Source organism: Varanus komodoensis, unplaced genomic scaffold (genome assembly GCF_004798865.1).
Source record: "Varanus komodoensis strain SLA01 unplaced genomic scaffold, ASM479886v1 scaffold11, whole genome shotgun sequence".
Taxonomy (NCBI): Eukaryota; Metazoa; Chordata; class Lepidosauria; order Squamata; family Varanidae; genus Varanus; species Varanus komodoensis.
Genome location: NW_025335317.1, coordinates 19,225,097 through 19,250,716, shown reverse-complemented (window position 1 = coordinate 19,250,716; position 25,620 = coordinate 19,225,097). Strand labels below are relative to the sequence as shown.

The window sequence follows — 25,620 nt, the reverse complement described above, 5'->3', positions numbered from 1 at the left end:
ATGAGTATATGCCAGGGGCTGCCTGTCAAATGTTGGCTCCTGGTAGGAAAGATGAATGAATTTAGAAATTACTTTGGGAGTGTTGCAGCAGATCAGAAAACTAGGAATGGAGTCCTTGGATTTCGCGGCCACTTCTATTCGCCTTTGTTCCAATTTTGGTTGGCAGCCTCTCTGCCCCCCGGCCCCCCCCCCCCGCCAGAACAAACACAGAAAGCAGAAGATGACGGCCGGCAACATCAAGGAAGCACGAGTTACTGCAAGAGCAGCATTTCTGGAAGGTGTGGTGGGGTTCAGACATTCCTTTCCGCTCCCGCTTCATCCGCAGGAAGCCTCTTCTTGCCTCTGCAGTCCTGACGGCCCGCAGTGCCTGGTGCGTGTGGCTGCTGGTTCCAGGAATCCCAAGCTTTCCATTGGCAGAGAACCCCACTGAGCTGGCCCTCTCGCCAAAAGGCCACCCCCACATCCTCCGGCGCGCAGACAGTCGAGGCTGCTCTGCTCGGAGAGCGCGAGCTCCCGTCGCTCGGCTGCTCCTGTTTTCATTGGCAATCGCTCGGGTTTGATCTCGCGGAAACAAAGTGCTACAGTCTTGGGTTCGGCTGCCGGCTCCTCCATCGATCGCGCGCTCTCCCCACCCCAAGATGGCTTTAACCGCTTCGCCGCTGCAAGCCTAGCAGCGATTCCTCGGCGGGATGTCCTGAGGATCTTCAGAGGGAAGCGAGGCACGAAGTTGGAGGACACGTGTTGAAGCCCTGAGGTTTTTAATTTCTCGTCCTTCAGGGCCCTGGAGAGGATACTGGATGCTCTCCCCTGCTGTTCAGAATCAGGTACCTTCCCCATTCCATTGATTCCTCCCCTCCCACCCCCCCACCCCCCTGTTATCTTTGCTTCTGAACCCTGCACTGCTTTCCCTTTGAAATAGACGAGGGGAGTTTCTCGCATTGCTCTAGGAGAGAGACATCTTGCTTGCCACCTTTGATTAGGGTAATTTCCCCCCTCCACTCCAGCCTTCTTGGCTTTCATTTCTGTGGTCATTTTTGGAAGGATTTTTGGAAGTGTTCAAGCAGGGTATGTTTTGTTGCCATGCTTCGGATTATGTGGCAGGTTTCTCTGGTTTTGTACTCTTAGATGTTGCTTGTTGTCTTTAAGTGCCCATGCATGTCTTTTGTGACACATCAAAAGAGCCACTGGGGAAATATATTGTTGCAGGAAGACGGCAATTTTATGTGCACATTTTTTGCTAGATGATACTGACATAACTTTTCACATTCTGACTGATCCCTGAATATTATCTGTTTCGGGGAAGTACAGTTACTTGTCTGGAAATGAAATGATATGCTGAGAAGTGGAATAATAGGAGATAGCCCTTCAAAAAAGCCTAACATTTATATACTCGAGATTTTTCAATGTGTGACATAGATTTTTAAAAAGTTGTTACCTGACTGGATGGGTACCTACATTTTGTACTTCTTGTGGCCTGGAAAATTATTCTCTCTGTAGTCAAGAGGGATAGCTGTTTGGTTTCCTTTGTTTAAAGCTGGGAATCTAACTGTTGTGATTTGGATTTTTTGGGTCATAGAAAAGATGCATTATCCGCTTGCTACTTCTGAGTGTTTTTAGGGTAGATTTGCACCATAAACTTAAGCATGCTGACTTGGAAGTGATCTGATGTCAACAGAACACATTTCCAAGTGTGTGTAGAATCAAAGCCTTCTTCTTTTGCCAGAGATGGAAGATTCCCATGCAGTAAGTTCCTTTGGCCTGTGTCCCAAGCCTTTTCTGCCTCCTGCTTGCTACAAGCCTGATGGTTCTCAAAACATCTTCCTGTAGTTAAGGAAAAAGAAAGAAAGCCAATGTCTACCACAGAGGCAAAATGTTTTAGGTTTGTAGTCAAAGGGATGGAAGACAATACCTTATGTAACAAGTTGCTAAATATTTTAAGGAATGGATTTGTACTTCAACCCTATATCCTTTTTCCTGGTACTAAAGTCCCATTGGATTGTACTGTTAACATGGAGAAGAACAAGACATCTGGCTTTGCATGGGGACCATGTCTGAGATCTTGGGTTTTAGGTTTCAGACTGATTTGAACACAGAGTTGGAGTATAGTAGTAGTAAATTTTTGTTGCTGTAACCATAGTTCATAACAAAAGATGAGGGATCTCTGTAATAGATTGTTGTCATAAAACCAGCAAAGAATTTTGTGAGGCTTGGTAGATGAGGAGTGGAGGCTTTGATTGCAGCTTGCTGTGTGTGCATGAGCTCCTGAATTCCTCCTTGCAAACCTGCTGCTCTGTTGCTCCTTCCCAGCAAAATCATGTCTCTCTCCCTGCCCAGCTGTATTGGTACTTTCCCCAGAGCCAGCAGGAAAGGGAGGAATGCACAGAAATCTTCCCATCCAAGCATACCAAGAAAGGGTAGAGAAATCAGTGTGTGTGTGTGTGTGTGTGTGTGTGTTTTTGAAGGGGGTGCGAGTGTCAGGTCCAGGGTGTAGGCAGGTCCAGGGCATAGGCACTTGGTGTCTGTGGCTGGAACACCAAGTCCGGGGGTGATGGAGATGGAAGGAGATCTTGGCATGATACGGTAGGACCAGAAAAGACAGGAACAAGTGAGGGTCAGTTACCCAGAATGCCTGACAGGTCAGGAGCTTAAGGGAGAGCCAGGAACAGGCAAGCATCAGATCCCAGCAAAGCATGGCTGGTCTGGGGTGGAGGCAAGGTCAGGTGCTCCAGTTCTTGCAATTCCTACAGATCTGATTTTGGTCCTGAAGGTACTTTCAGGGTGAATCGTGAGACTCTTCACCATCACATCACCAGGGAACTGGTTTTGGCCACCACTTTGACCCCTTCATCCATGCCTGTCGCCATGATGGCCTCTCCTAACACATTGTTGTGTGCGTCCACAAGGATAACAAGTCGGAAGTAACAAGTTGTCTGTCTCTGTTTAGGGCAACAGCCCACGCCATGCATGTGCCAAATGGGCTCTAGCCCATGGAAGTCTGTTTCACAATAAATGTGTAAATCATGTAAGTTGGTAGAATGTGTCAGGAGAAGGAGGGTGTGCATGTCTGCACATGCAGTGTAGAAATGCACTGGCATATACGGTTCCTCTTTCAAACGATGCTGAGATGGATTTTTTTCTTAGGACTGTCCTGGGACGATCTAGCAGCCCAGGACTGTGATACCCAATCTTCATGTAATATGTTTGTTCTGTCTTGGTGTCTCAAGGGCAAACCTCTGCGAAGTCTGTAGCAAATGAGTAACAATTGCAGACATAACATGCAGCATGGAACCCTCTTTGTGTATGTGGTGGGTCTGCCTAGTTAGTTTGGTGTAAATGAGAACCTAATTCTGCAAGGGCTTTGGAACATATGCAGCGTGATATGTTCCAAAGATACTGATCATTCAGCATCTCCTCCATAGTGTCTGAGAGGTACAACTGCTTTTTATTCCGGGATTTAGAGCTGGAGGTTTAGATGCTTTTCTTGTCTGAATTGTCTGCTTAAAAGCCACACATGCAACTCAACTGACCACCATTGCTCCATTCTCTTGTGTGCAACATTTTTTCTGGGATTTCCAAATGCCTCACTGGCCCCTCCTTCTTCACACCAAGTTGGAAACGCAAGAATATGTTTTTTAAAGTGGCAGGTGTGCAGCTCAGTGTGAGAGCTTCTGGGCTTTATGCTATGTGGAAGGTCTGAAGTTCAGTCCCTGGCATTTCCAGGTAGGACTGGAGAAACTCTTGGGTGAACCCCTGCAGAGCTGCTCCCTGTGTGAACAGTGCAGGGCTAGATGGACCAAGGGTCTGAGCTAAGGTAGCTTCCTAGGTTCCATGATAGGCTTTTCAAGAACGTCCTTCAGAGAATGGGGATGCAAATGAGGAAACAGCATGGCTGGTTTCTGCCTGAGGGAACGCCCTCTTTCTCTCTCCCTCCTCTCAATAGTTGCATGGCGGGAGTGGGCCACAGGGAGGGTCTGGCTCCTGCGCTGAAGAAATCATCTTATTTCAACAATGTGACCCTCCAGATGTTTTTGCTTTTGTCTCCCTTCAGCCCCAGCTGGCAAAGCCAATGGTGAGGGGTGAGGGGATCTGGCAGCCAAAACAGGCAGAGAAACAGAAGTTCCCCATTCCTAGTTTACTTCTATAAGGAGCCAGGCAGATGTTTTGCTTAGGGAGCAGTGCTTCATGGGTTGATTTTTTTTTTTTTTTTTTTTTTGGACACTTGCAAAATGTGCTGTTTGGAAAGGAGAGGTTGCAAGCTGGGCTTTCCTAGAAGTTGGGTAATCTTCTTTGCAAGCCTTATCCCCCAACATTTGGACTTGCATGGTGGTGTGTCTGTGCTAAGAGAAGCCCTCTCTTAGGGCATGCTTAGGAACACTTTTATTGGTTCATATGGACTTGAGCTGAGCCTTGGCACTGCAGTGGATGTGTCAATGCTGCAGCCTGGCTCAGATTAAGCCCTGGATGTTAGCAGGATCCTAAAACTAAACTACTGTGGGCACTGAGTCCAACACAAGTGCCTCTGTCAGAGGAAGCGTTGCCAGCTGCCTGGGTAGAGTGGTCTTTGTCTTGCACCTGCCAGGACTGTCAGAGAACTTTTGTTAAGTAGCAGAAAGGTGGCATGTCCAGAGACCTTACTGTCTGTGACTGTCTTGTTTTCAGCAATTTAGGAGAGTGCTGAAACAGACTGAGGTAACCTGTGCTAAACATGCTCATTCCAGTTGGTAAATGACAACTAATCATTGTTTTAAAAGTGAAGATCATTTAAACCAGCTGTAGTATATCTGAGCTGTAAAGCATCTTGCTTGGGCGGTGAGTAGGTGGATGGCATCTACGTGCAAACCCTTCTTTGCGCTCTGTGCCAGTGCTCTGAAGGGCCAGCTTTACCGAGAGGAAACACATGCCCGTGGCTCAGGAAACGGGGCTGACTCTCCCTGTTTTGCTGCACTGGTGTGGAAAGGGCTGCAATCTGACTGCCAAGTGTGGTGCTGAGACGGGAAGTGCTTCCCTCTTGCTTTGGTGGTGGGGTTGTGTTTTCTCCCCTGCCCGACACCCGTCAACATGGTGTCACCGCCACCCAGCCAACTGGGATCGTCATGTAACTCCATCATGCTCCCTTTGTGATCGTGGTTTGAGAAGGGTCACTTGAACAAGGAAGCTCTAAAAATGGCACCAAAGCAACATTGAGTAGAGGAAATAGAGCTGCAAACAGCTAGGAAAAATTACGACTAGGGTAGCGATACTGTATAAACTTACCTGGGAGTAAGTCCCATTAAGCTCAGGGAGTCTTACTGCTGACTAGATACGAAGAGGAAAACATGGTCAGGTTCTTGAGGGGATCGGGCATTTGCTGCCTACGAAAGTGCTACTTTTGTCCTGGATGTTGTGACTCAAACCTTCAGGATAGTCCTAATTCCTTGTATAATATGGTACATATCTTATAACAAGGCTGGCATATCATCAAATCCCTCCATTTTGTTTCGCATCCACTGAAATTTGCTTCTTTAAAGTAAACAGACTGAAGATTACAGCATAGGCTGCATGTAAAAAGATTTCTAATGTTTTCCCCCCATTTTAGTTTAATATTAAGGAAGTGTTTTATAATAACTGATTTTGAATTAAGTATGTGTCTTGAATTTATTAAACCAGAGAAATAAATACATTATCAAAACAGCGCATGTATTATCTTGGTTAAATAAATTCTGGTGCATACTTAAGGAAATTGAACTTTAACTTGTGGACTTCAGTACCACAGGACAATGGCTGCCAGCTTAGATGGCTTTTCTAAAGGATAATATAATGAATGGTGAATAAGCCAAACAACTGCTCTTAGCCATGGCAAATAGACAAATCTTCCATATGCAGAGACATGAAAGGGAGGGCGTCATTGCAAGTATTTACTGTGGGCTTCCAATTGCCATCTGGTTGAATATTCCAGGAAACAGATACTAGACTGCATGGTCCTTTGGTCTAATCCAGCAGGACTGCCCCTATGTTGATTTGAATACTGGAGGCTGGGAGCAAGGAGGGGTCCCTGCGTGTGATCACAGCATCACCTATGTGGCCATTGTTGAGAACAGGATGCTGGACTGGATGGATCTTTTTGGCCCAGCTCAGCAAAGCTGTTCCTACATTCTAGGCTTGGAGTGAAAACGTGCTGCTCAGATGTGCTATTGTTCAGATGCAATTACGCTAGGACAGAGGTGCAAAACAGACCCGAGGGAGCATCACAGCCCTGTGGGGTTCCCCAGATGGCCCAGCCCATTGATTCTTGGGTGGTTTTCCTGCTTTTGTTATTATTTCCCCATACAGCCTTCAGGATCTTCTCAGAAGAGGAATTCTGCCCCCGCTATAATTGCCCTGCTGCTATAAGGCATGATTGGTTAACAGCAAATGCTAACCCACTTGCATGGGTATTAGAAGACATACAATTCTTTCTATGCTAAGGATACTGGTGAATTTCCAAACTGGTGAATAACAACAAAATACTATTAAAGAAGTGTAAGAAGAGTAAAAACGCAGAATTTTGAGAATCAAAATTACAGCCTTAATGCAGAATTGTAGGTGTTAGGTAGGAGATAAGGAAATACCATTTTGATCTGAGTCTTTGTGATCTCCTCAGTTCAGCCCTAATTGAAAAATTTACCTTATTTTTGCATGTATAAGACAATACTTTTTCTTTAAAATATTTACCTAAAAATAGAGGGGCGTCTTATACACTGGGGGGAGGGAGCTGAGAGGAGAACCGTGGTTGCGAAACTGCCAATAGCTTATCTCTGCAGACTAGCCTCACTAGCGAAACTTCAACTTCCGATTGCAGAAACAGGATAACAGGTTTCCTCCAATCATGAGCCTTATGTAACTGATGTCAGCTGCAGAGAGCGTGTAGCCTAGGGGTCCTCAAACTTTTTCAACAGGCGGTGGCAGGTGCGCTCGGGAGGGGAGGAGAGGCGCACTCGTGGGTGCGCTGGGAGGAGAGTGGTGCGATTGCGGGTGCACTCAGTGGGGAGACTGGCGCAGCGAGGCGGAAGGCGCACATGGGTGGGGAGGCAGCAGCTTGCTCGCTCAGAGATCTGTAAGAAAAGTGGGGGGCATCCTATACATGGGGCTGTCTTATAGAGGGAAAAATAGGGTACTCTTCACATAGAAGAAAAAATGGATTATTGGCCCCAAAAGGTCTATAGAAGTAAATAACCAAAATGGTAAATAAAGTTGAAGAGAATGCCATTACATAAATGGACAGCATATTGCTAGTTGACAGTTCTGAAAAGTAGAGGTTATATTTTAAGGTGAAGAGCTAGGAGTGCTGGCGTTGTCTACTTGGCCCTCTCCCTCACAAATCAAGACTTCAGAGGGAACATTTTCTTGAACCTTCTCCCATGAGTGAATTGTGATGGATGCTTCAGCAGAGACCTTCTCTTATTTAAATACCTCGCCTGAATGTACCTTCATGTGAGCCGAGGCAGAAGGCATAAGCAGGAGGTGCATAAGGGGAGAAGTCTGCCAAAACCTCAGTTCATGGCTTCTGTGGGAAAGTGGTTGAGAGGCATAATGGAAAAGAAGGTGTGGGCCTTACAGGAGACTCACAAGACTGCTTTCTAATTCCAGGGGCAGGCAGTAAGTACATCTCCAGCAGTGTGGGACTTCATCTGCTAGAAGTCCTTGGCAACAAGGGCAATGGTTAAGAATGCTGGCAGCTAAAGACCAAAACATCTGGAAATGTACTTCCTGTCCACCCTTGGGCATGTGGTTGCCAGCTCACAAAATGTTGCGAGTCTTGACCTTATTCCCTCTTGCCCAGTTCTCTTAGATTTGAAGCTCCTGGAACCTAAGAAGGTAGGTTCCTCTAACCCAACCTTTCCCAAGCTGGGAAAGAGAGGAGTTGCAGTTGAACAAATTCAGATCTGAGATTGGGGAAGGCTGTTCCAAGGCTGTAAAGACTGTTTATCCAAATGGCAAAAATAATCCCAAAGTTCGGTACAGGAACGAAAACTGGAAGGGTAGAGACACCCAGAAGTTATATATTTGATATCTTCTCTTGCAAGGAAAGGTCATCAACATACCAGCTCTCTAACTGACTTACATCTGGTCCATCATGCACCATATTCAGAAGACAGGAGTCCTTCATATTGTGCTGCAGAAACAAATAGTTTTTAGGTCACAGGTAAGCATTCCAGTACCCTCCAGATTTTTGGACTACAATTCCTATTTCGCTGATTAATGGCCATGCTGGCTGACTGGGGCCAACTGGAGTTGCAGTCCAATGTTTGGAGAGTGCAAGGTTGTCTACCTGTGTGAATGATGGAATGTTTCCCATTAGGTGAAAAACTCCCTGCCTCCCTTTCTTTTCCCAGACAATAGCCAGTCTGGCTAGAAGTGAGCAAGTTCTTTCCCATCCTCAAATTCCAACATTCATGTATCTGGTCTTTATATCTGGCTATATAGTGAGAGGACCTCGTCCCACTTTACTTATGTGCATGCAATGCTGAATTTGGTCAATTTATCTGGATGATTGCTAGAATCCTTGTCTTTCTTTTGGCCTCTGCTAAGAACAGCCTCTGTGGATAAGTGCATTTTGATAATGAGCAAGTTGCTTTTCTGGGTTAGCCACAGAGTCTGTTTTGCAAAATGGGTGACTGCTTTTGTTGCTGCTGTCCTGCTCTGAAACAACAGCAGTAGAGATGTCTTAAGTCTCATGCCCTAAAATACCAAAGGTCATCTGTGGAATGTTCCTCTTGTTCAGGTCTACAATCTCATATGATGCATATGCTAATATGCAGGTAGAAGCTTTATTCTGGTTTGTTGTTTTTTTAAAATGTTCACTTCAGAGATTATACCATTTTAGGAAAGAGGAAAAACATTTTTGTTTGATGTGAAGAAATGTGATTTGTTGAACCATCACTGATAGAACTGTTGTCCCTCATCTCTTTCCGCTGCAGTAGTACGGAAAATTTACTAGTGCTTTGTAAACATGTTACTTTCAAGATTCTCTAATTGGTAGGAGAAGTGGTGGTTTTACTATGAATAGAACAAAAATCATAGTGTTGGGTTTCCAAATATATGTCCTTTTGTATGTTGTGTGCTTTCCCTGAGCCAAAGCTTACATACACTAGTGTTTCATATTATCCTAATGATATATGGCATTTTTCCTTTCTTTTTACGTGGGCGTGTTCTCTGATTCTGGGTCAAAACTCTCATTGTTTGCTTTTTATGTTGTATCTTATTTCGACTTTCTCTTTCCTTTCTTGGCATCCATATTTGAAAGGCCTCTGAATGCCATGAAGTATAATCATGGCAACCTTAATCAGATATAGATAGCTGTTTTAACATTTTTTATGCAGCACCATTAATATATATGAAACTTTATAGAATAAAATAAGCCAGAACCCAGCCACCCCTCCACAAGCTGGTTCCTGCTCCAACCACCTACTTATTTGCTGTTCATGGCGCTCTGATGCCATTATATACTTTGGCAGAAACCTAGAGTTTCTCCTCTACAAAAACCATGTCTGTGTCAGAATTAACTTTATTGTTAATAACAAAGGAATTGCAATTGTGAAAGATGTCACATACCTTAGCTGAGTCATCAATTCAAATGCAGGCTGAAAGCCAAGAAATCTGAAGACGACAGACTTGGAAGCACAGTGATGAAAGAACTACAAAAGATTATTCAGTGCAAAGGTGTTTCACTGGAGACCAAGGTCAGGATCATCCAGACTATTGTATTACCAGTCACCTTATGGACAGAGAAGAAAGCTGACAGGATGAAAATGGATAAGTTTGAAACACAGTAATGGAGGAGAGCATTGTGAATATCCTTGACTGTCAGGAAGACAAACAAGTGGGCCCTATATCAAATCAAGCCAGAGCTTTCCTGAGAAGCAGAACTGACAAAACTGCTTTGAACACCTCAGTGAGAAAGACTCACTGGACAAGATAGTTATGTTGAGGAAAGTCAAAAGCAGAATATGAACGGGAAGACCGAATATGAGACGGATTGAATTTATAAAGGAATCCACAGCCTTGAACCTGGAAAAGCTGGCTGGAGATGTCACAGACATGACATTTTGAAGGGTTTTCATTCATTGGATCACCTTATGTTGGAGATGACTTGACAGTGCATAATGACTATGGGCCCCAACTCCACAGATCTCATCTTGGTGGAAAACTCCTACTTGAAAAAGTGGTACTTCAGTCCTTATTGATTTTTTGAGACAGACAACTTAGAATCCACACCACCCATCCGCCTTCATATTTCCGGAAATGACATGCTGTACGCATGTTATATGATCTGGCCAGGGCAACTTCTTCTTCCTTCTCTTTTCTCCTCCTATATTCTTTATTTACTTATTTTATACTGTTAATTTTAATTTTATAGTATTATGTTTGTATCTCAGTGTATTTTTTTTTATTTTTGTATTTAGTGGTAATTTATTATGTTCTATTGTATTTCAATGTATTTTATTGTGTTGTAAGCCGCCCTGAGGCTTCAGCAAGGGGCGGCATAGAAATGTAATAATAATAATGATAATAATAATAATGATGTTAGCGCCTCTCGCTTTGCTCTCTTGCTCTTTCATATCTTGCTCTTTCTTAAAGGGGATGGTTTAGCTTTGCAATTGCCATGTGGGGCACCATCCCATGCATGTTTAGACAGAAAAACCTCTTGCTGGGAATGCCGGGTGTTGTAGAACTTTGTTCTTTCTAACATGCATAGGATAATACCCTTAAATGCTTTAAATTGTCCCCAGGCAAGTTTTAGGGCCAGACCATTAGTCACTTTTTAGATGGCTGCAATAGGCTGTTTTTCAGAGCAATATTTTAATGGGTGCTTGGAGAAGCTACTGGAATTTGAGGCTTTAAAGCACCTTTTGGCTAAATACTTGTGTTGCAGTGTTCATAACAATAATAAATTTCAGGGGAAAGAAATTTAATCTGACTTCTTAATGCATGCAGATTCCTTGGTTTTTGGCAAGCAGCTCTTCCTTAGCATATCTTTGGTGAAAACCATATCTGTTTTGTCTAGTTTCTACCATGTTCTTTCACATTGAAAACAGATGTTGTTTATACTCTTTGCTTGACCATTCTTACTCTGTGGCACCTAGTACTGAAATAATCATTATGGGATATATATATCATATATGGGTAGCTGCTTCAGTTAAGTTCCCTAATCTGCTTTATAGGAAGAAATGATCTAGTTTTGAGTAGCTATACAGCTGCTAAGTTTTTAAGCCATGGAAATAATCAGCCTGATAAGTAACATCCGAGCAGGCCCTTTTCTGTGTAGTAGGTGTGCAAATTTACCTTTGTGTGTGATTTGAGTAAATTTATGGCATAGTAAAATGGGTTTTCTAAAATTCAATGCAGCAGCTCTCCAGATGCTTTTGCTTGCATTTCCTGCTGTCCCATGCTGCTGGCTGCCTGGCTAGAGTTGATGGAGATTGTAGGCCAAAACATATAGAGGATCACAGGTTGCACACCCTGGTTTAATGTGTGCTTCCTAAATAGTGGATATTGAGCTTTTGTGCAAAGAAGATGCTTTTGCCTTGCAGAAGGATAAGGGATTTGTCTAATTACTAGCTGATTTGCTGCTGTCAGAAGTAAGCAGTTCCTTGAGGGGACAGGCTCAGTTTTCACCAGGTGAAAGGTTTACCTTCAACAGTCCTTTGATCCCATTTAGTTCCAGTATCTGAACATTTAACAAGAGATCCTGATCGTTTACTCACCAGCTTCTAGTCACCTGTTCTTCGATGAAATTTAGGAAATAATATTTTTGAAATTACAGCATTTTTAAAAACAACAACAACAACAGCACCACCAACAACAAAACATCATAACATAACAGGATTGTTAAGAAGTAAGAAGGGGGTGGAAGACACCCCCTCCGCCCCCAAATGAATGGCAGGATTGGCTTCTGGTGCATCAATTATGTGTGAGAATTTCATTGCAAAGCTCAGAGATGGGCAAGGCGTGACACTCCAGATGTTGCAGCACTACCGTTCCCATTATCCCTCACCGTTATCTATGCTGGCTAGGGTTATAGAAGTGTCAATTCAAGAATATCTGGTGGGCCACACATTCCCCACACCTGAAAATCTATTTTGCCATATCTTTTGGGCAATTTTGGTGAAAGATGTGGTTTTCCTGGTAAGGCTGGGGACCTCGCACCATAATAGGCATGCATGGTAAGTGCTGGGAACATTGTTTTGAAGCGTGGCCAGGCACTGAAATAGCACAGACCAGGCACTGAAATAGCACAGTCGTTCTCTTTGCTTTCCGCTGATTTAAAGTGTATAGGCTCAGTCTGTAGAGACAGTTTCCTTGTGTGGCAAAACCATCCTGGACTGTACCACTTTGGATTGCGAGAAAGGAAAAAGGGGGGACGGGGAGGGAAATTATTCATGACTCTACTTGATGCGCCTTGGTCTGAAGTGGTCGCTGCCTCCAAGGGAGCTTGAATGCATGGTGCCGCTGATATACTCTGTGCCTGAGAGAGGGAGAGATCTTGTTTATTCTCTGTGCTGTCTGATGCACAGGCAAGCATACAGTTTGTGTTGCTTGACCATTTTTTTCTGTTCAAGTGAGCCAAATGCTTGAGGCCCCTGGCTGTGTTCTGTTTGTAGTGTGTGACCTTACATGCACATTGTAAAGCGACGTTGCTGCAGCCAGCTAGGTCTGTATCTGGTCAGTGCCTAGATGGAAGATTATCTAGGAATTCTGCGCATGCTTCCTTGAATTCCATGGGGTAATGGTGGGGTATAAATGAAACTGATTTGCTGGAACGGCTGTTGCTCCCTTCCCAGTTTTAACTATGTTGGAGAGTAAATGGGTTGAGCTTTCCATCCGTGTGGGTTGCCTGCTTGAGATTGTGGTTTGCAACTGGACAAGTATTGCCTGGGACAAGGCATCCCTGTGGCATTGCAGTAAGAAGGCTGCTTCATGCTTGGACCAACACGAATGGGGGTGTGCTCTCCTCCAGACCCCACAGTCAGGCTCATCCTGCCCTGCCATTGATACGTAGTGCAAATAACTGTAATGTGTAGAAAGGGCTTGGCTGACTATAAACGTGGCACCGTGGCAAAACTCCTTATGTTCCTAGCGCTTTGATCCTGCAATGGTAAGGAGTGCAGAAATCCAGCTGTGTTTGTGGCAGTTCTGCTTGGTTTATAGCATTGCACTATCAAAAATTTTACAAACAGCCTAGATCATCAGCATGACTCTGCCAATGGATTATTGCAGCATCAGGTGAAGACCTTGAATGAATAGACAGATAGTAACTACAAGCATCTTCCTGTCCCTTCAAGCATGATGTTTCTCGTAGCCAAAACTGATATTATTTAAAATCTGTGTCTAGCCGTTCTTTCTCAATCCAGATTAGCATCCTAGGGTTTGGGGTGGCAGAGAGCTTTTCACATCAGGCCTGGGGTGCTTGTGCCTAGTCTGCAATAAAAATGGACAGACACAGGGCTAGATGCAGATTTATAGTCAAGCAATATCTGTCTTTTGGCCCTCAGCAGGGACGATTTGCATACTCAGCAGTGAGTAACTGGGTGCTCTGCATGCATGTGCAAACCAGCCTTTGCTTGTCTTGAATGTGTCATCAGATTTACCCTTCAGCACAGTTGCTCAGAACTAGTTTCCCTGAAGTCACCACAATTGCCTGAGAATGGGCCTCTCTGCACAAGGCTTGCAGAATCTTAAGCCTATCGTATGCATGAAAAATTTCCTTCCATTGGAATACTTGTTGTAGGACTTATTTGATGCCTCCCGAAATGCTGCAGTAACAAATATTCCAGGCACACAGTAAGAACTGACAGAGAGGTGTTTGCACATTACAAAGTGCCTCTCCTGCTGAACAGGATGTGTCTCTTGGCACAGATCTGACTTAACTAAACAGCTAGCAAATGCTGCTGCCTGGCTTGAAGGGAAAAAAAACAGGAAGGTGGAAGGAGCCTTTCCCCACCTTCTCTCCAATAACTACTTACCTAATATTCTGTACAGCCTTGATAAGGGACGGGCTGTTTTACTTCTGCTCGCTATCTTCCTTTTCTTAGAGTTTCGTCATAGTTTCGTTTGGTGTGCAAGAGAATCACTTTTACTAGTAGGAGAGAACATGCTGACATTTGACCAGGTAGATGAGTGATCGTAATGAGTTTGTCTCTCTACCACAGCTGTAACATTTGCCTTTTAATCAGGCACAGTTTGGAGCATCAAGAAAGGAGAAGCTGTACGCTATGATGGTGTTACAGTAGCCTGTATAGTTCATTATGGCAGGGTGCAATTAATTGTCTTGATGTTGACTGTGTTTACCTCAGGCCGCTATGGGACTGCTGAGTGACCTCCCATTTTGAATATGCAAGCCTCACTCAACAGTTGTTGTGGGTTGTCCAGTTGTGTGAATCCAGGCACTTTGGTGGTCTGCTCTAGGGTAATTAATCTGCAGTGGCTGGTTCTGATGTGTGGATAAGCCCACTGGATAAGCCCTACATGTCCTAGCCTATTACTGTGTGTCCTAACCGGCAACAGCTCCTAGGCTCAGGTGGCCATTTTTGGTGCCGTGTTGGTCAAATGCTGCACCACAGGAAAAACTCTCTATTAGGGAAGATATCCACATGGCTGGCATCCAGACTAAAGCATGTTTTTATCCTTTGCTGCCCTTTTATGTGATGCATTCACATGCTTTGACTTAAGTTGCAGCTTTATGCAAATACTTCATGCATGGAAAGCACATGTGTGTGTTTACCCAAACTGTGATTATGCCAAGGAAACAGGGCAACTGGTACTAAATCCACAATTCCAGCTTTCTGGGAACTTGATTTTTTAAACACGCACAAACTGTGAAAAGATTTCTGGCTCTTACAGTCACAAAAGTATGCTTTCCGAATTGGATAATGCATTTGAAACTAAAGAGGCCAGTGTGCCAGTTAATTAACTTTAAAATGTCTTTGTTTTTTATCATGTAAAATCTGTTAAGTATAGTGTAACTAGTAGATATTTGGATGGTGTAATCATTTTAATGTATTGTTAAGGAAGACAGTTTCCAGGGATTGGGAGATGTGACTTCAGTATCCTGCATAACCCCTTTTTTCCTTTCCCATGACTGTCAGATTAAAAAAGGAGTAAATATAATGAACTACAAAAATTGTATAAAAAACGCAATCATGCAGAAACTAGAGAAATGCAGAATATTTATACTAACTGTTCATTCTAACACACATGCCATAATTCAATTTCAATGAATTTAGATTAAAGCACTGACCTTTTAAAAGGCAAACCACACTCAAATGTAGTGCTCTGAGATGCAGAGCTTGGAATTTTTAATGCTTTTTCTGTCCTTGTCTATATAAAGGGTGCTTCCAGGCAGGGCAATTACAGTACAGTCACTGTGCCACACTCACAAAATTTTATGGGGTATCTACTAACTCTTGTGTGAACCCCATTGCTTCTTCCATATTTTCCTGTACTGCAGAGGATCCGTTAAGGAAGAAGAGACAGAATAGCTGCAAAATGCCTTCGGTTTAGTAGTAGTACTAGCAGTCCTCTTTCTGCAAGCAGCCACATACATGTATACACATGTATACATATACATTATACTCACATCCTCAATATATATTTGCACGTGCATATGTACAGGGAGAGGATGAGAGAATCTTACAGCTAGGGAAAATAGTTCTGTAAATCTGTGGTAGGTCATAAAATGGTATAATCTCTGAAGTGGAGTAGGGTGTGAGGCCCGAGTCCATTCTGAAATGCTCCTTGTCTTTCCCTATAACTAGCAAAAGCAGACTAAACAGTGTCAAAATGGGTGTCCTAGAAAATTTTCTTATGGTCCGACTTAACTCAGAAGGAAGTTCTCTGGTGTTCCATGGAGTTTAGTTCCATATAAGCATTCACAAAATTTGTAACCTTACTTTGTATATTTTATACAAGTCATAGTATTAATTCCCTGTTACAGAGTTTTGCTTATCTTGATGTAAAATTTAGATTAAAATTAACCCCACAATACATATGCAAAAATGTGTGGAGTCCTAGAGAATAAACAGACAAAGACAAAAGGGGGTGGGTCCAAAGGAGGCCTGAAACAGAAAAATTAAAAATGGAGGCCAGGCTTAAAATTTGAGGACATTGTGTGAAATGCAACCTAAAGCACTCTGATGAAATGTTGCAACTGTTTCACATTTCTTCATATCTCTTAGATATAGCAGAGTTACTGGGATGCAGTTATATAAGAAAACACAGAATTTTTATTCAGAATCTCACTGATTTTCCCATATGAATGTGCATAGGATTGTGGCTTTGCTGCCTATGGTGATGAAGAGTTTGAGAATTATCTAAAGTGTAACTGAAATATTGAACCTTTTTGCTACTTTTTAATTGCTTTACAGAGGTGCGTCCCTGCTGTTCCCTAAAAATGTGGATTTCATCTGTTTCCACATGGTAATATTGACATTTATATACTGTTTTAAAGCTTGGACATCTTCCTTTTGCTGGCTGCAATGCTGATGATTTCTGTTTTCAAATCCAGTTTTCCCCCAGGTTTTCCAACTTGCAAAAATTAAGAATTAAGAGCATATGTTAAAACCATACAACCAGGAAGAACTTATTCCCCATTTTGCCCACCCTTCCATGGCGTGTAAATTTTCTAGAAATATTAATTTCTACATGCAGCAACCCAAAGCTGTCTTTTAAAAATACCCATGTTTCTCCACCCCCGTGTTGTGCAAAATTCACTGCTGGTCTTGTCCTATAGACAGACATCTTATAGACATCTGTTCCTGCCAAGTTGTTCAGGCTGTTGGCTGAAATGACAGCGATAAAGTTTCCTCACAGTCCTCCCTGTTGAAAAGAGGATGCGCTGTACACTTTTAAGATGCTGTTATCTTTTGACAGAGGCCTTGGAAAGGAACTTATGGGATGTACTGGGAAATGCCAGAGGACAACCTGCGTAGTGAAGTCATTTCCTTCCCTGTTCTCTAAACCACTTGCTGCTGCTTTCTTCCACAATAACATTTCCCTTCTCACTGCCTTTTGCTGTTATCCCATTTTCTCCCATGGCTTAGATCACAAACAGATGTTGTTCTGAATTTGCACAGTGTGTTTAAGGGCGGAAATGTCTTCATCCCAAAGACTTTTCTCTTTCCTGTTTGAATTTGGCCTGCCGGAGTGGACTGTATTAACAAGGTGCTGCAACTACCCTCTTCCCCACTTTAAATTGGCTAGCCTTGCTCTGGGTGAGGCCTCCACTTCCTGGGTGAGTTTTTACAAGTTGCAGCATTTCTGACCATTGGGTTTGCTGGCTGGGGCAGATTGGAGTTGAAGTCCAAATATTTGCAGGATACAAGGTTGGGGATGTCTGACATAGGGTGATTCAAATTGAATTCTCTTGTCCCCTCCTCATCCTCTGGACTGTACTACTGTAGATTATAGATGAGACCTCACATTTTTGTATGCTTTGTTTGTTTGAATGGTCTATACTGTATGCTTTAATAACAATGTGACTTACAGACTTTCAAAATCCCACTCTTGAACAAGCAAACAATTTATGCATTTTGTCTTATAAACTGTTGTATGAAGCCTTGTGTTCACTGGAGGGAGAATTTACACATCTACATAGTTATAGTCTATGGTATATCAAGAGGAGATTCACATAATTTCCTGATCATTTAGCTTGGATTTCTTTATAAATGCGCAAACTCTTGGTCTCTGTTCCTGAGTGATAGTAAGTTTGTAGGAAATAAAGGTAAAGGATTGGAACTTACATAGGCTACTGAAGGATTTCATGGTTGATCAAAGAATTTAACCAAGTTCATTATTCCAGCTGTTACTGTATACTGGTTTTCCAAAGTATGGCTTTAATTCTAGGAATTGCCCTTGTCTTGGAAATGTTTGCATGGGACAAGCCTCTGCTTGGCTGTGTGCTTTTCCCCTTGATAGCTGATGGGAAGGAATGTAAGAGCTGGTACTCTGCATGTGAAGTGATAAGGGATGGATATAAAATGATGGACCAGAAGAATTTTCAAGATGCTGCCTAGCTTAGCAGGCGTACGAAGCTTTTCAATGTTATGACTTGGATTTTTATTTTTATTTATTTTTTTGGCATTGATTCTTCTCACTAAGAAAGAAAGGTGAGGGGATCCTTCCGTCTAATGAGGGCTGTCCTGGACAGATGTATCCTGCAGCTGTGGCCTTCTTTCTCCTCCCTCTTAGACACACTTTCTATATTTAGCCCATTGTTAGGTTTGTCTTTGATTCGTAGCCAAGGTCCCTCCTTTGGTGGAATGCAAAGTCAAGATGTGTGAATAACTGTGGCACAGGACAACTCAGGGAAAGGAATTATACTCCCATGTGAGGAACTGGCAGGGAACAACATTGCTGCTATTGTGTTGGCAGGACTGGGGAAAGCAAATGCGGACCGTGTTTGGTTTTGGAGTATGCCCATCTCTCTGTCTTTCAGCCTTTTCAGAGGCCAGCTTTGCACATTTCTGTGGAAATGCTGAAATAGGAACTGTGATGGAATGGTATTTCTTCTTTCTGGGTGAAAGCAGCAATTGGCTATCTGTACAGAAGGAAAATGCTTTGTCACCCATAGCAAGGGATTGCCTATCAATGACCTGTTCTCACGGGATTTGTTCATGGTGAAGGACCTCAACTGAGAGAAATCAAAACTTTGGAGTGTGCACAACTAATTCACATCAGTCTGATGCCTGTGAAATGCCTCTTATGCCTGTGGCATTACGTTTCTTTTCCTTGCAGCTAGTCTTGGATTTGGCCAGCCTGTCTTATATGCCTTCTATCACAGCCTTTTTGTCAGCACTCCGGAATCCACCTGTCTTGTTCCCTGCTTACTGTGTCCTTTAAAGTCTGTATCTGCATTTGCATTGCCACATTTGATAAGCAATCACTAATGAAAAGTGGAAATATTGTCGTGGTACAGATTTAAGCACGTCACTTAAAGGATGGGAAAGCTATGGCAAATCTAGACAGTATAGTAAAAAGCAGAGACATCATCCTGCCGACAAAAGTGCGTATAGCAAGGCTATGGTTTTCCCAGTTGCAATGTATGGCTGTGAAAGCTGGACCATAAGGAAGGCTGAGCACCGAAGAATTCAGGCCTTTGAATTGTGGTGCTGGAGGAGACTCCTGCGAGTCCCTTGAACCGCAAGGCGATCAAATTGGTCAGTCCTAGAGGAGATCAACCCTGACTGCTCTTTAGAAGGCCAGATCCTGAAGATGAAACTCAAATCCTTTGGCCACCTAATGAGAGGGAAGGACTCCCTGGAGAAGAGACTAATGCTGGGAACAATAGATGGCAAAAGAAGGAGGGGACGGCAGAGGATGAGGGGGCTAGATGGAGTCGCTGAAGCAGTTGGTGTGAACTTAGGTGGGCTCCGGGGGATGGTGGAGGACAGGAAGGCCTGGAGGAATGTTGTCCATGGGGTCCCGATGGGTTAGATGCTCTTTGCAACTAACAGCAACACCTCAGGCACAAAGAGCAAATATGGTCTCTGTGTGGTCCCAAGGTGGCTCTCTGGAGCAACATCCCGTTTCTCCTTATCCTGCTCCTTTCCATCAACCACCAGTTCTTTGCCAGTTCCTGGCTTTTTGCATTTTGCCCCCCACCCCAGTTCTAAAAGGTTGCAAAGGCTCTCTTAGCTTTTTAAGTTCTGGCACTAAGAGCTTTAAGCTAAATAGGATGGTATTTTTTGGCTTTGCCCTGTTTGCCTTCAGCTCTATACCCTGCTAGAAGAGTGTGGAAGAGCATCTCTGAAATGGAACTTGGTGGTCAGGCTTAAAGAGGGCCAAGATTCAGAACTTTTAAAACTGGGTCTGGAAATCTTGAAAGTCTACTTTCAGTTGAACTTCAGAACTGGGGCTCTCAGAGTTTGTTTTAAATATAGGCTTTTTAAAAGAAGTGTCAAGCAGCTACATTATCAAAACTGTGAAGGACGAATGTGGAAAGAGATGTCGTTCCATCACCTAGGAAATTGCTTGAAGACCCTGCACGAAAAGGAAGTACTTCTCACAGTGATGGAATTCACTCCACTAGGTGGTTTTAAGAAAGGATTAGGCAGTATCATGGAGGATTGGTCTCTCAGTGGCTACTAGTACTCATAATTAAAAAATGACCCTCCAGATTCCTAGCTGGTATGTCTATTTATTATTTCATTTATACTTTACCTTCTACTTGCAAGTCACCCAAAGCATCTTACAAGGATCTCCTCCTCTCCTTTGTACCGTCACAACAATAACCTGGTGATGTAAGTTAAACTGAGAATCTGTGTCTACACCAAAGTTGCTAATGAGTTTCAGTGAGGACTAGAACCCTGATCTTGAAGACCCAGTCCAGGACTCTGATCTAGTACTCGCCTTTGGTACTGGGGCATTGCTTGGCACATAAAAGCTTTAGAGCCCAGGGGCATAGGACATAACTCTGCATAATGCAGATATATCTGCATATATATGAAATTTAGAAATGATTACGAGCATGTCATTTACATTTTATTTATTTATTTGGAGTTTTTATATGCCGTCCCATCGCTTAATGCCGAGGCAAAACTAACCGATTAACTTCTTATCCAGGAAATCTCAAAAGCAATACATTCTTCTGTTAATTTTCATCTGCCCAAAATGATTCTAAACCATTTAAAAAAAAAAGTTCTGCCTTTCAAAGGTGAAACTCCTCCCCCTCCTCCTCTTGGAAGTAGTATCGTATCATGTTGGAAAGGGGAGAGTTAATTCCTCCCTCCCCAGCTGCAATATGGGAATTAACTGGAAACCCGCCCCCCCCCCCCCCCTAATGGCATGATTTGGGATTGGACACAGTGCTCCCCCCCCCAAATCCCTGCGCCATGTCACCACTGCAGTTCTTACGTTGATGAGAAGAAGGGTCCAAAGAGGGGAGCAAGCTCCATGTGCAGAGGACTACAGGGCGCGGACATGGGAGCATCTGAACTCTTAATTGCGTGTATAATGAAGCTGAACAACGCCTGGGCATCTGGCTGGACCAAACAGGGCCTTTTATTCTGGTGTAGGAGAAAAAAACGTTTTGGCGGTGATGGGAATCACACCTATACTCTGTCTGACAATAGTTCTGTGAAATGTAGAAACAGGGAAGGATGATGGAATCTAGTCCCTGTTGTTTGATACCCAGGATCTGATAGTCACACATGGGGAATGTGTTCCAGTCTGTCAAGAATAAGAACACTGCAGGCCTCTCCTTCTAAAAAGTAATTTGTGCCAGTCGACACTGCAGTATCTTATTGCAATGACTTATTTTTTAAAAATTCTTCTCATCTATGTTTATCTTTAAAAAATGAGGCCAACCTAATGGGAAATGAGGTAGATGTCTACAGTGCATGTTGCCATAGTATTCTTAAACCTCTCTCTCTTTATTTGATTCTCCAGCCACGAGTGCTCATACCTCAAAGGAAATCCATGCTGTAAATTCTGATGAATCAGCACACTGCACAAAAATGACCCTTGGAGCTTCTGGGAGTGAGCTCTGCAGTGCGAGCGCCTGACTGAGAATCACACAAAGGGACACGCAGCCCTGTGTCAACCTCACATCTCTGTCTGGCAGAGCTTGGCTTCATTAAATTGCTGTCCCTTGTTAATGTTGCAGCCGAACTGTAATGCTGTTGAGATGTGGTCAGGGGAGAAACAAACATGTCTGCTCTCAAATGAGAATGGAGGCAACTGCTGATTCAGCAGTTGTGGTTGTAGCTGATATTTTGCAATCTGAGAGCCCTTTTCCTTTAAAAAAGAAAGAAAACAGATTAAGGATGGACTGGGAGAGTAAGAATCAGGAATCAAATGGCACAGTGATGTGAAAGAGGATGGTGTTATTTCTGTGGATTTTTCCTTCTTTTTTTAAGGGGGGAAATTGGCCATTCTTGAAAGAAGTTGTCTCTTTGCTCACTCAGTTGTGAAACTCCCCTCTCTTTTAGCCTTTGTTTCCACTCATTCTGCTGCTCGGCTTGCAGCTTCCCCTTTTTTGTTTGCTGTCCCAGCATTCATGTAGAAGAGCTAAACGTTTGGACTGTATGCCTGCCTCCCTCTCTTAGTTTAGTAATGTGTTGCTTTCTCTGGAAAAAAAAGATAGGATCCCATTTAGTATTTCAAAGTACGAAGAATAGCAGGTTAGAAAAGATATTGCTACTCCACAAAGACTGGCACAAAATAGTCACAAAATTGATTCCTGCTGCATGAGTGTGATGTTTTGATGTGTGACTAGGAACCCTGCAAAAGGCATGTAGAAGTAGAGTGAATGCGTTTTCTTTTTCTTTTTAATTGCACAGGTTTCTAGCCCCTAATACATAGAGAAAACTTCCTGGTCTGTCTGTTCTATATGTTTACTATGCAATATTTTGTTCACAGAATAATAATAATATATGTAGACCGGTATAGGCCACAAAATCCAAGGGGTTTTTTTAAATGTGCAATTTGGTTTAGATGCAATTTCTAGATGCAGAGATTTTGATTCTTCAAAGAACAGGTTTACTTTGTCCCATGCTATTGTCTGCTGTGGGTAAGGAATATAATAATATAGTATGTAAAAGATTCCTGAGAATGTAGAACATCAGAGTACCTGAAAGAGCAACTTTTCAAACCTTAGGATGCTCTTTAGAGGCCTTGCTCCAGGTGTTCCCACAGAATGAAGGGAAGTGGTAATGAGGTCTTCTCAGTTCTGGCACCTCCATTGTGGAAGGCTAGAATCGCTTCCCCAAAAAGCCTTTCTTGGCATCTTCTTTATGGCCTTCTGGCACCAGGGAACTACCTTTTCATTCACCCAAGCCTCTTAAACATGCCTTGGGCTCTTGCCATTTTAATCTTTTCTTTCTCAACATTTGAGGTGGCATTTATTTTCTGTTCTTTCCCTCTTAGAGTTTTTATTTTGCATTTTAAAATGGTTTTAATGGCCATGTTTTATATTTTTAACATGCAATTTTCTTATCTTGATCTGTAATCCACTTAGGAGATATTTGCTGATGGTGGCCATATTCATTTAATCAAATATTAAGCAACATGTGATTCTATTTGCACGTGACAAATGTTCCTTGTTGTTGTGCATCAATGGCATTAAGTATCTGGTCCCTGTTGAAAATCTTCCAGCATCTGATAGCCAGAGAACCTTGAAAAATTAAAAGTTCTATAGGTGCTGGCAATTGCAGGTATCCTTGATACGTTCGTCTAACTTTGTTTTATAAATTATAATCTATGTTAGTGGCTGTTACACAAGCTGGTAGTAATCTTTGTAGGGTGACTGTGTTAATGAAGAAATACTTTTAGGTTGGAGCACGGCCTACAAAGGATTGACAAAGGATGCAACCCCTTTGCTCTCATGGCAGATGCTTGTAAGCCTCTCAAGTTGGAGGCTTATGAGCATCTAGCACAAGGTGTGAGCAGCAGCAGCAGCAGCAGCAATGAATGCTTGGAGCTGCTGAGGGACAGAGGAGGAGCCTGCAGTGCCGATCAGAACTGACGAGTTTGCAACTCCAGGTTCCTCCCTTCCTGAGCCCCCATCATTCCCCCTCTGTGGCCCAGTGATGAACTTGTGGGGGGCACCCAGCACAGTTGTTTTCATGCCAGCTGTGTGGGGCGGGCTGAGGCAGGAGCTTGGCCTTTGGAGTCTGAGCACTGAGGTGGAGGTGTTGAGACTTGAGAAAATTCTGCCGTTTCTCAGACGATGTTGTGAGACCATAGCGTCGAGCCCCAACTGCTTCTGCTCAAAAGTCTGCTTTACTTGGCAATAAAGAGTTTCTTGCCTCCTCACCATCAACAGCGTCTTGCAGTGCATTGTGCCAAGTCATGGGGTGGGCAAATTGTGCCTTTCCAGGGGTTTTGGCTTCCAAGTCCCATTGGCTCTAGCCAGCTTATCTAGTGAAGAAAGCGGAGGCCAGTTGGATGGCAACACGTTCTGCTGGACTACAAGTTACTCTTCCCTGCTCTGTGCCTATGGCATACCCGTTTTGCGGCTGCCACTTCCTCCAGGTATGGTAGGAATTTTCAATGAGTTTTATGAGCCTGCTCCATTTTTGAGTACTTTGATGTGTGGCAATTAGGCACTTCATGTGATATTTGATGGATTACTTTTTGGCTTGGTAGAACACAGGTGTTGCAGGCTTTCATGTAGCAAACAAAAATGGGAAAATGTATCTGGAGTTATATAAAAATTCAGTGATGACTATTTAAGGAAAAGTGAGGAAAAGCTTTTCCATAATATGGATGTTAAAAGCCTAACACTGTGAAAACATCTTTAAACTTAAGATTGGATTCCTGATCTGAGCAGGAATCCATGTTACTAATCTTGTTTCCTTAGAAATGCTAATGGTCCTTCCTTTGGGAGGGGCACTTTAGACATGCTAATGTCTGCCTTTTCTGAAGGTTCCTCTCTTTGTGTTGGCTTAATCCCATCCCTTTTGTTTTATTCTAATGTGCCTCTAGGATACTGTGTAGTGATCGCCAGGGGAACCCTCAGCCCTCCTCCAAATGGTGTAAGAAACCAAAAGCATCTTGTATAGACTCCATCTCTGCAGTCCCTTCCAAGACTGCCTACATGCCACATGTATTTCCTGTACGCCTGAATAAACTGTAAATTTTCTTTTGATTGTACACCCCTAGCAGACTCTCTTTGGGTGTTTTTTTCACTCCTGTCAGCTACTTATGGAAAGAAACCACCAATAAATACCAAATCCATTTTGTCTCTGGAGGAGACTATACCATCCTCCCTATCTATTGTTACGGAGTAATTTTATATTTTAGTTATTTTGCGGAAATGTCTGGCCAGCATGCAGTATACTTTGTCCCATTCTGCTATAATTAATTTTACATATTTTATTACACAATTCTGTATAATTTTTCCAGCAACCGTTGTAGGTGTTTGTCTGACCTTTTTATATTGCAGTTCAAGTTTCTGTGGTTTGTGTGTACTGCTTTTCTCTTTGTATGACTCAGCCACAACTTTTGCAGGCCTGCCTGGCATTGTGAGGCAAGGGGGGGCAGGAAGAGAGATTTTTTTCTTCCTCTCCCCACTCTTTTTTTTTCTGCTGGGATCATCCTTTCCCAGTGCAAATTTTACACATCATTCCAGTGTTTTGCCTCCAGTGAAATGTTGGGAGAGAGTGTGCGCCTTTGTCCTTCTCAGAGAGGACAGAGAATAGCTGTCCCTTCTCCTATACAAATGTTAATGCGCCGCATTCATTCTCTTGTCTACTGGAGGACTCTTCGGCGCATGCTTTGTGTGCCAATTTGCCATCTTCACTGAAATGGGGTCCAGACATTTCTATATAAAGGCAGCCTAGCAAGTTAGACTGGCTGTGCGGGAGCTTCCCCGAATGAAAGAAGCAGCTTTATGCAGCAAAGGAGCCCAGCTAAATGTCCAGTCTCTCCAGCCCAGCGCATTGATCTTAAAACAGCTGGTAGTTGGTGCTACATTTCTGAGCAATGTGAGAGTGACAGGCTCTTATATTTGGCTTCCCAGCTGCTCATGAATGGACACGAAGATCAGCAGATCGACCATGCCCGCGCAAATTCTCCATCCCCTCCCCACAGAGAAACATTGTTCCTAGTTAATGCTCAGAGGTATTTCATGTAAAAATGCCTACTGTTCAATTTTGCATGTGT

At 43.2% G+C, this 25,620-nt stretch overlaps 1 protein-coding gene across 1 annotated transcript in view; it reads left to right on the top strand.

Moving 5' to 3' along the window:
• The first annotated feature begins 314 nt into the window (after positions 1-314).
• LOC123018430 (paladin-like) overlaps positions 315-25,620 on the top strand; it is a 40,498-nt gene continuing 15,192 nt past the window's right edge. Inside the window, exon 1 of the mRNA XM_044420510.1 lies at positions 315-824. The gene's annotated coding sequence lies outside the window, so the exon portion shown is untranslated. The remainder of the gene's footprint in view (positions 825-25,620) is intronic.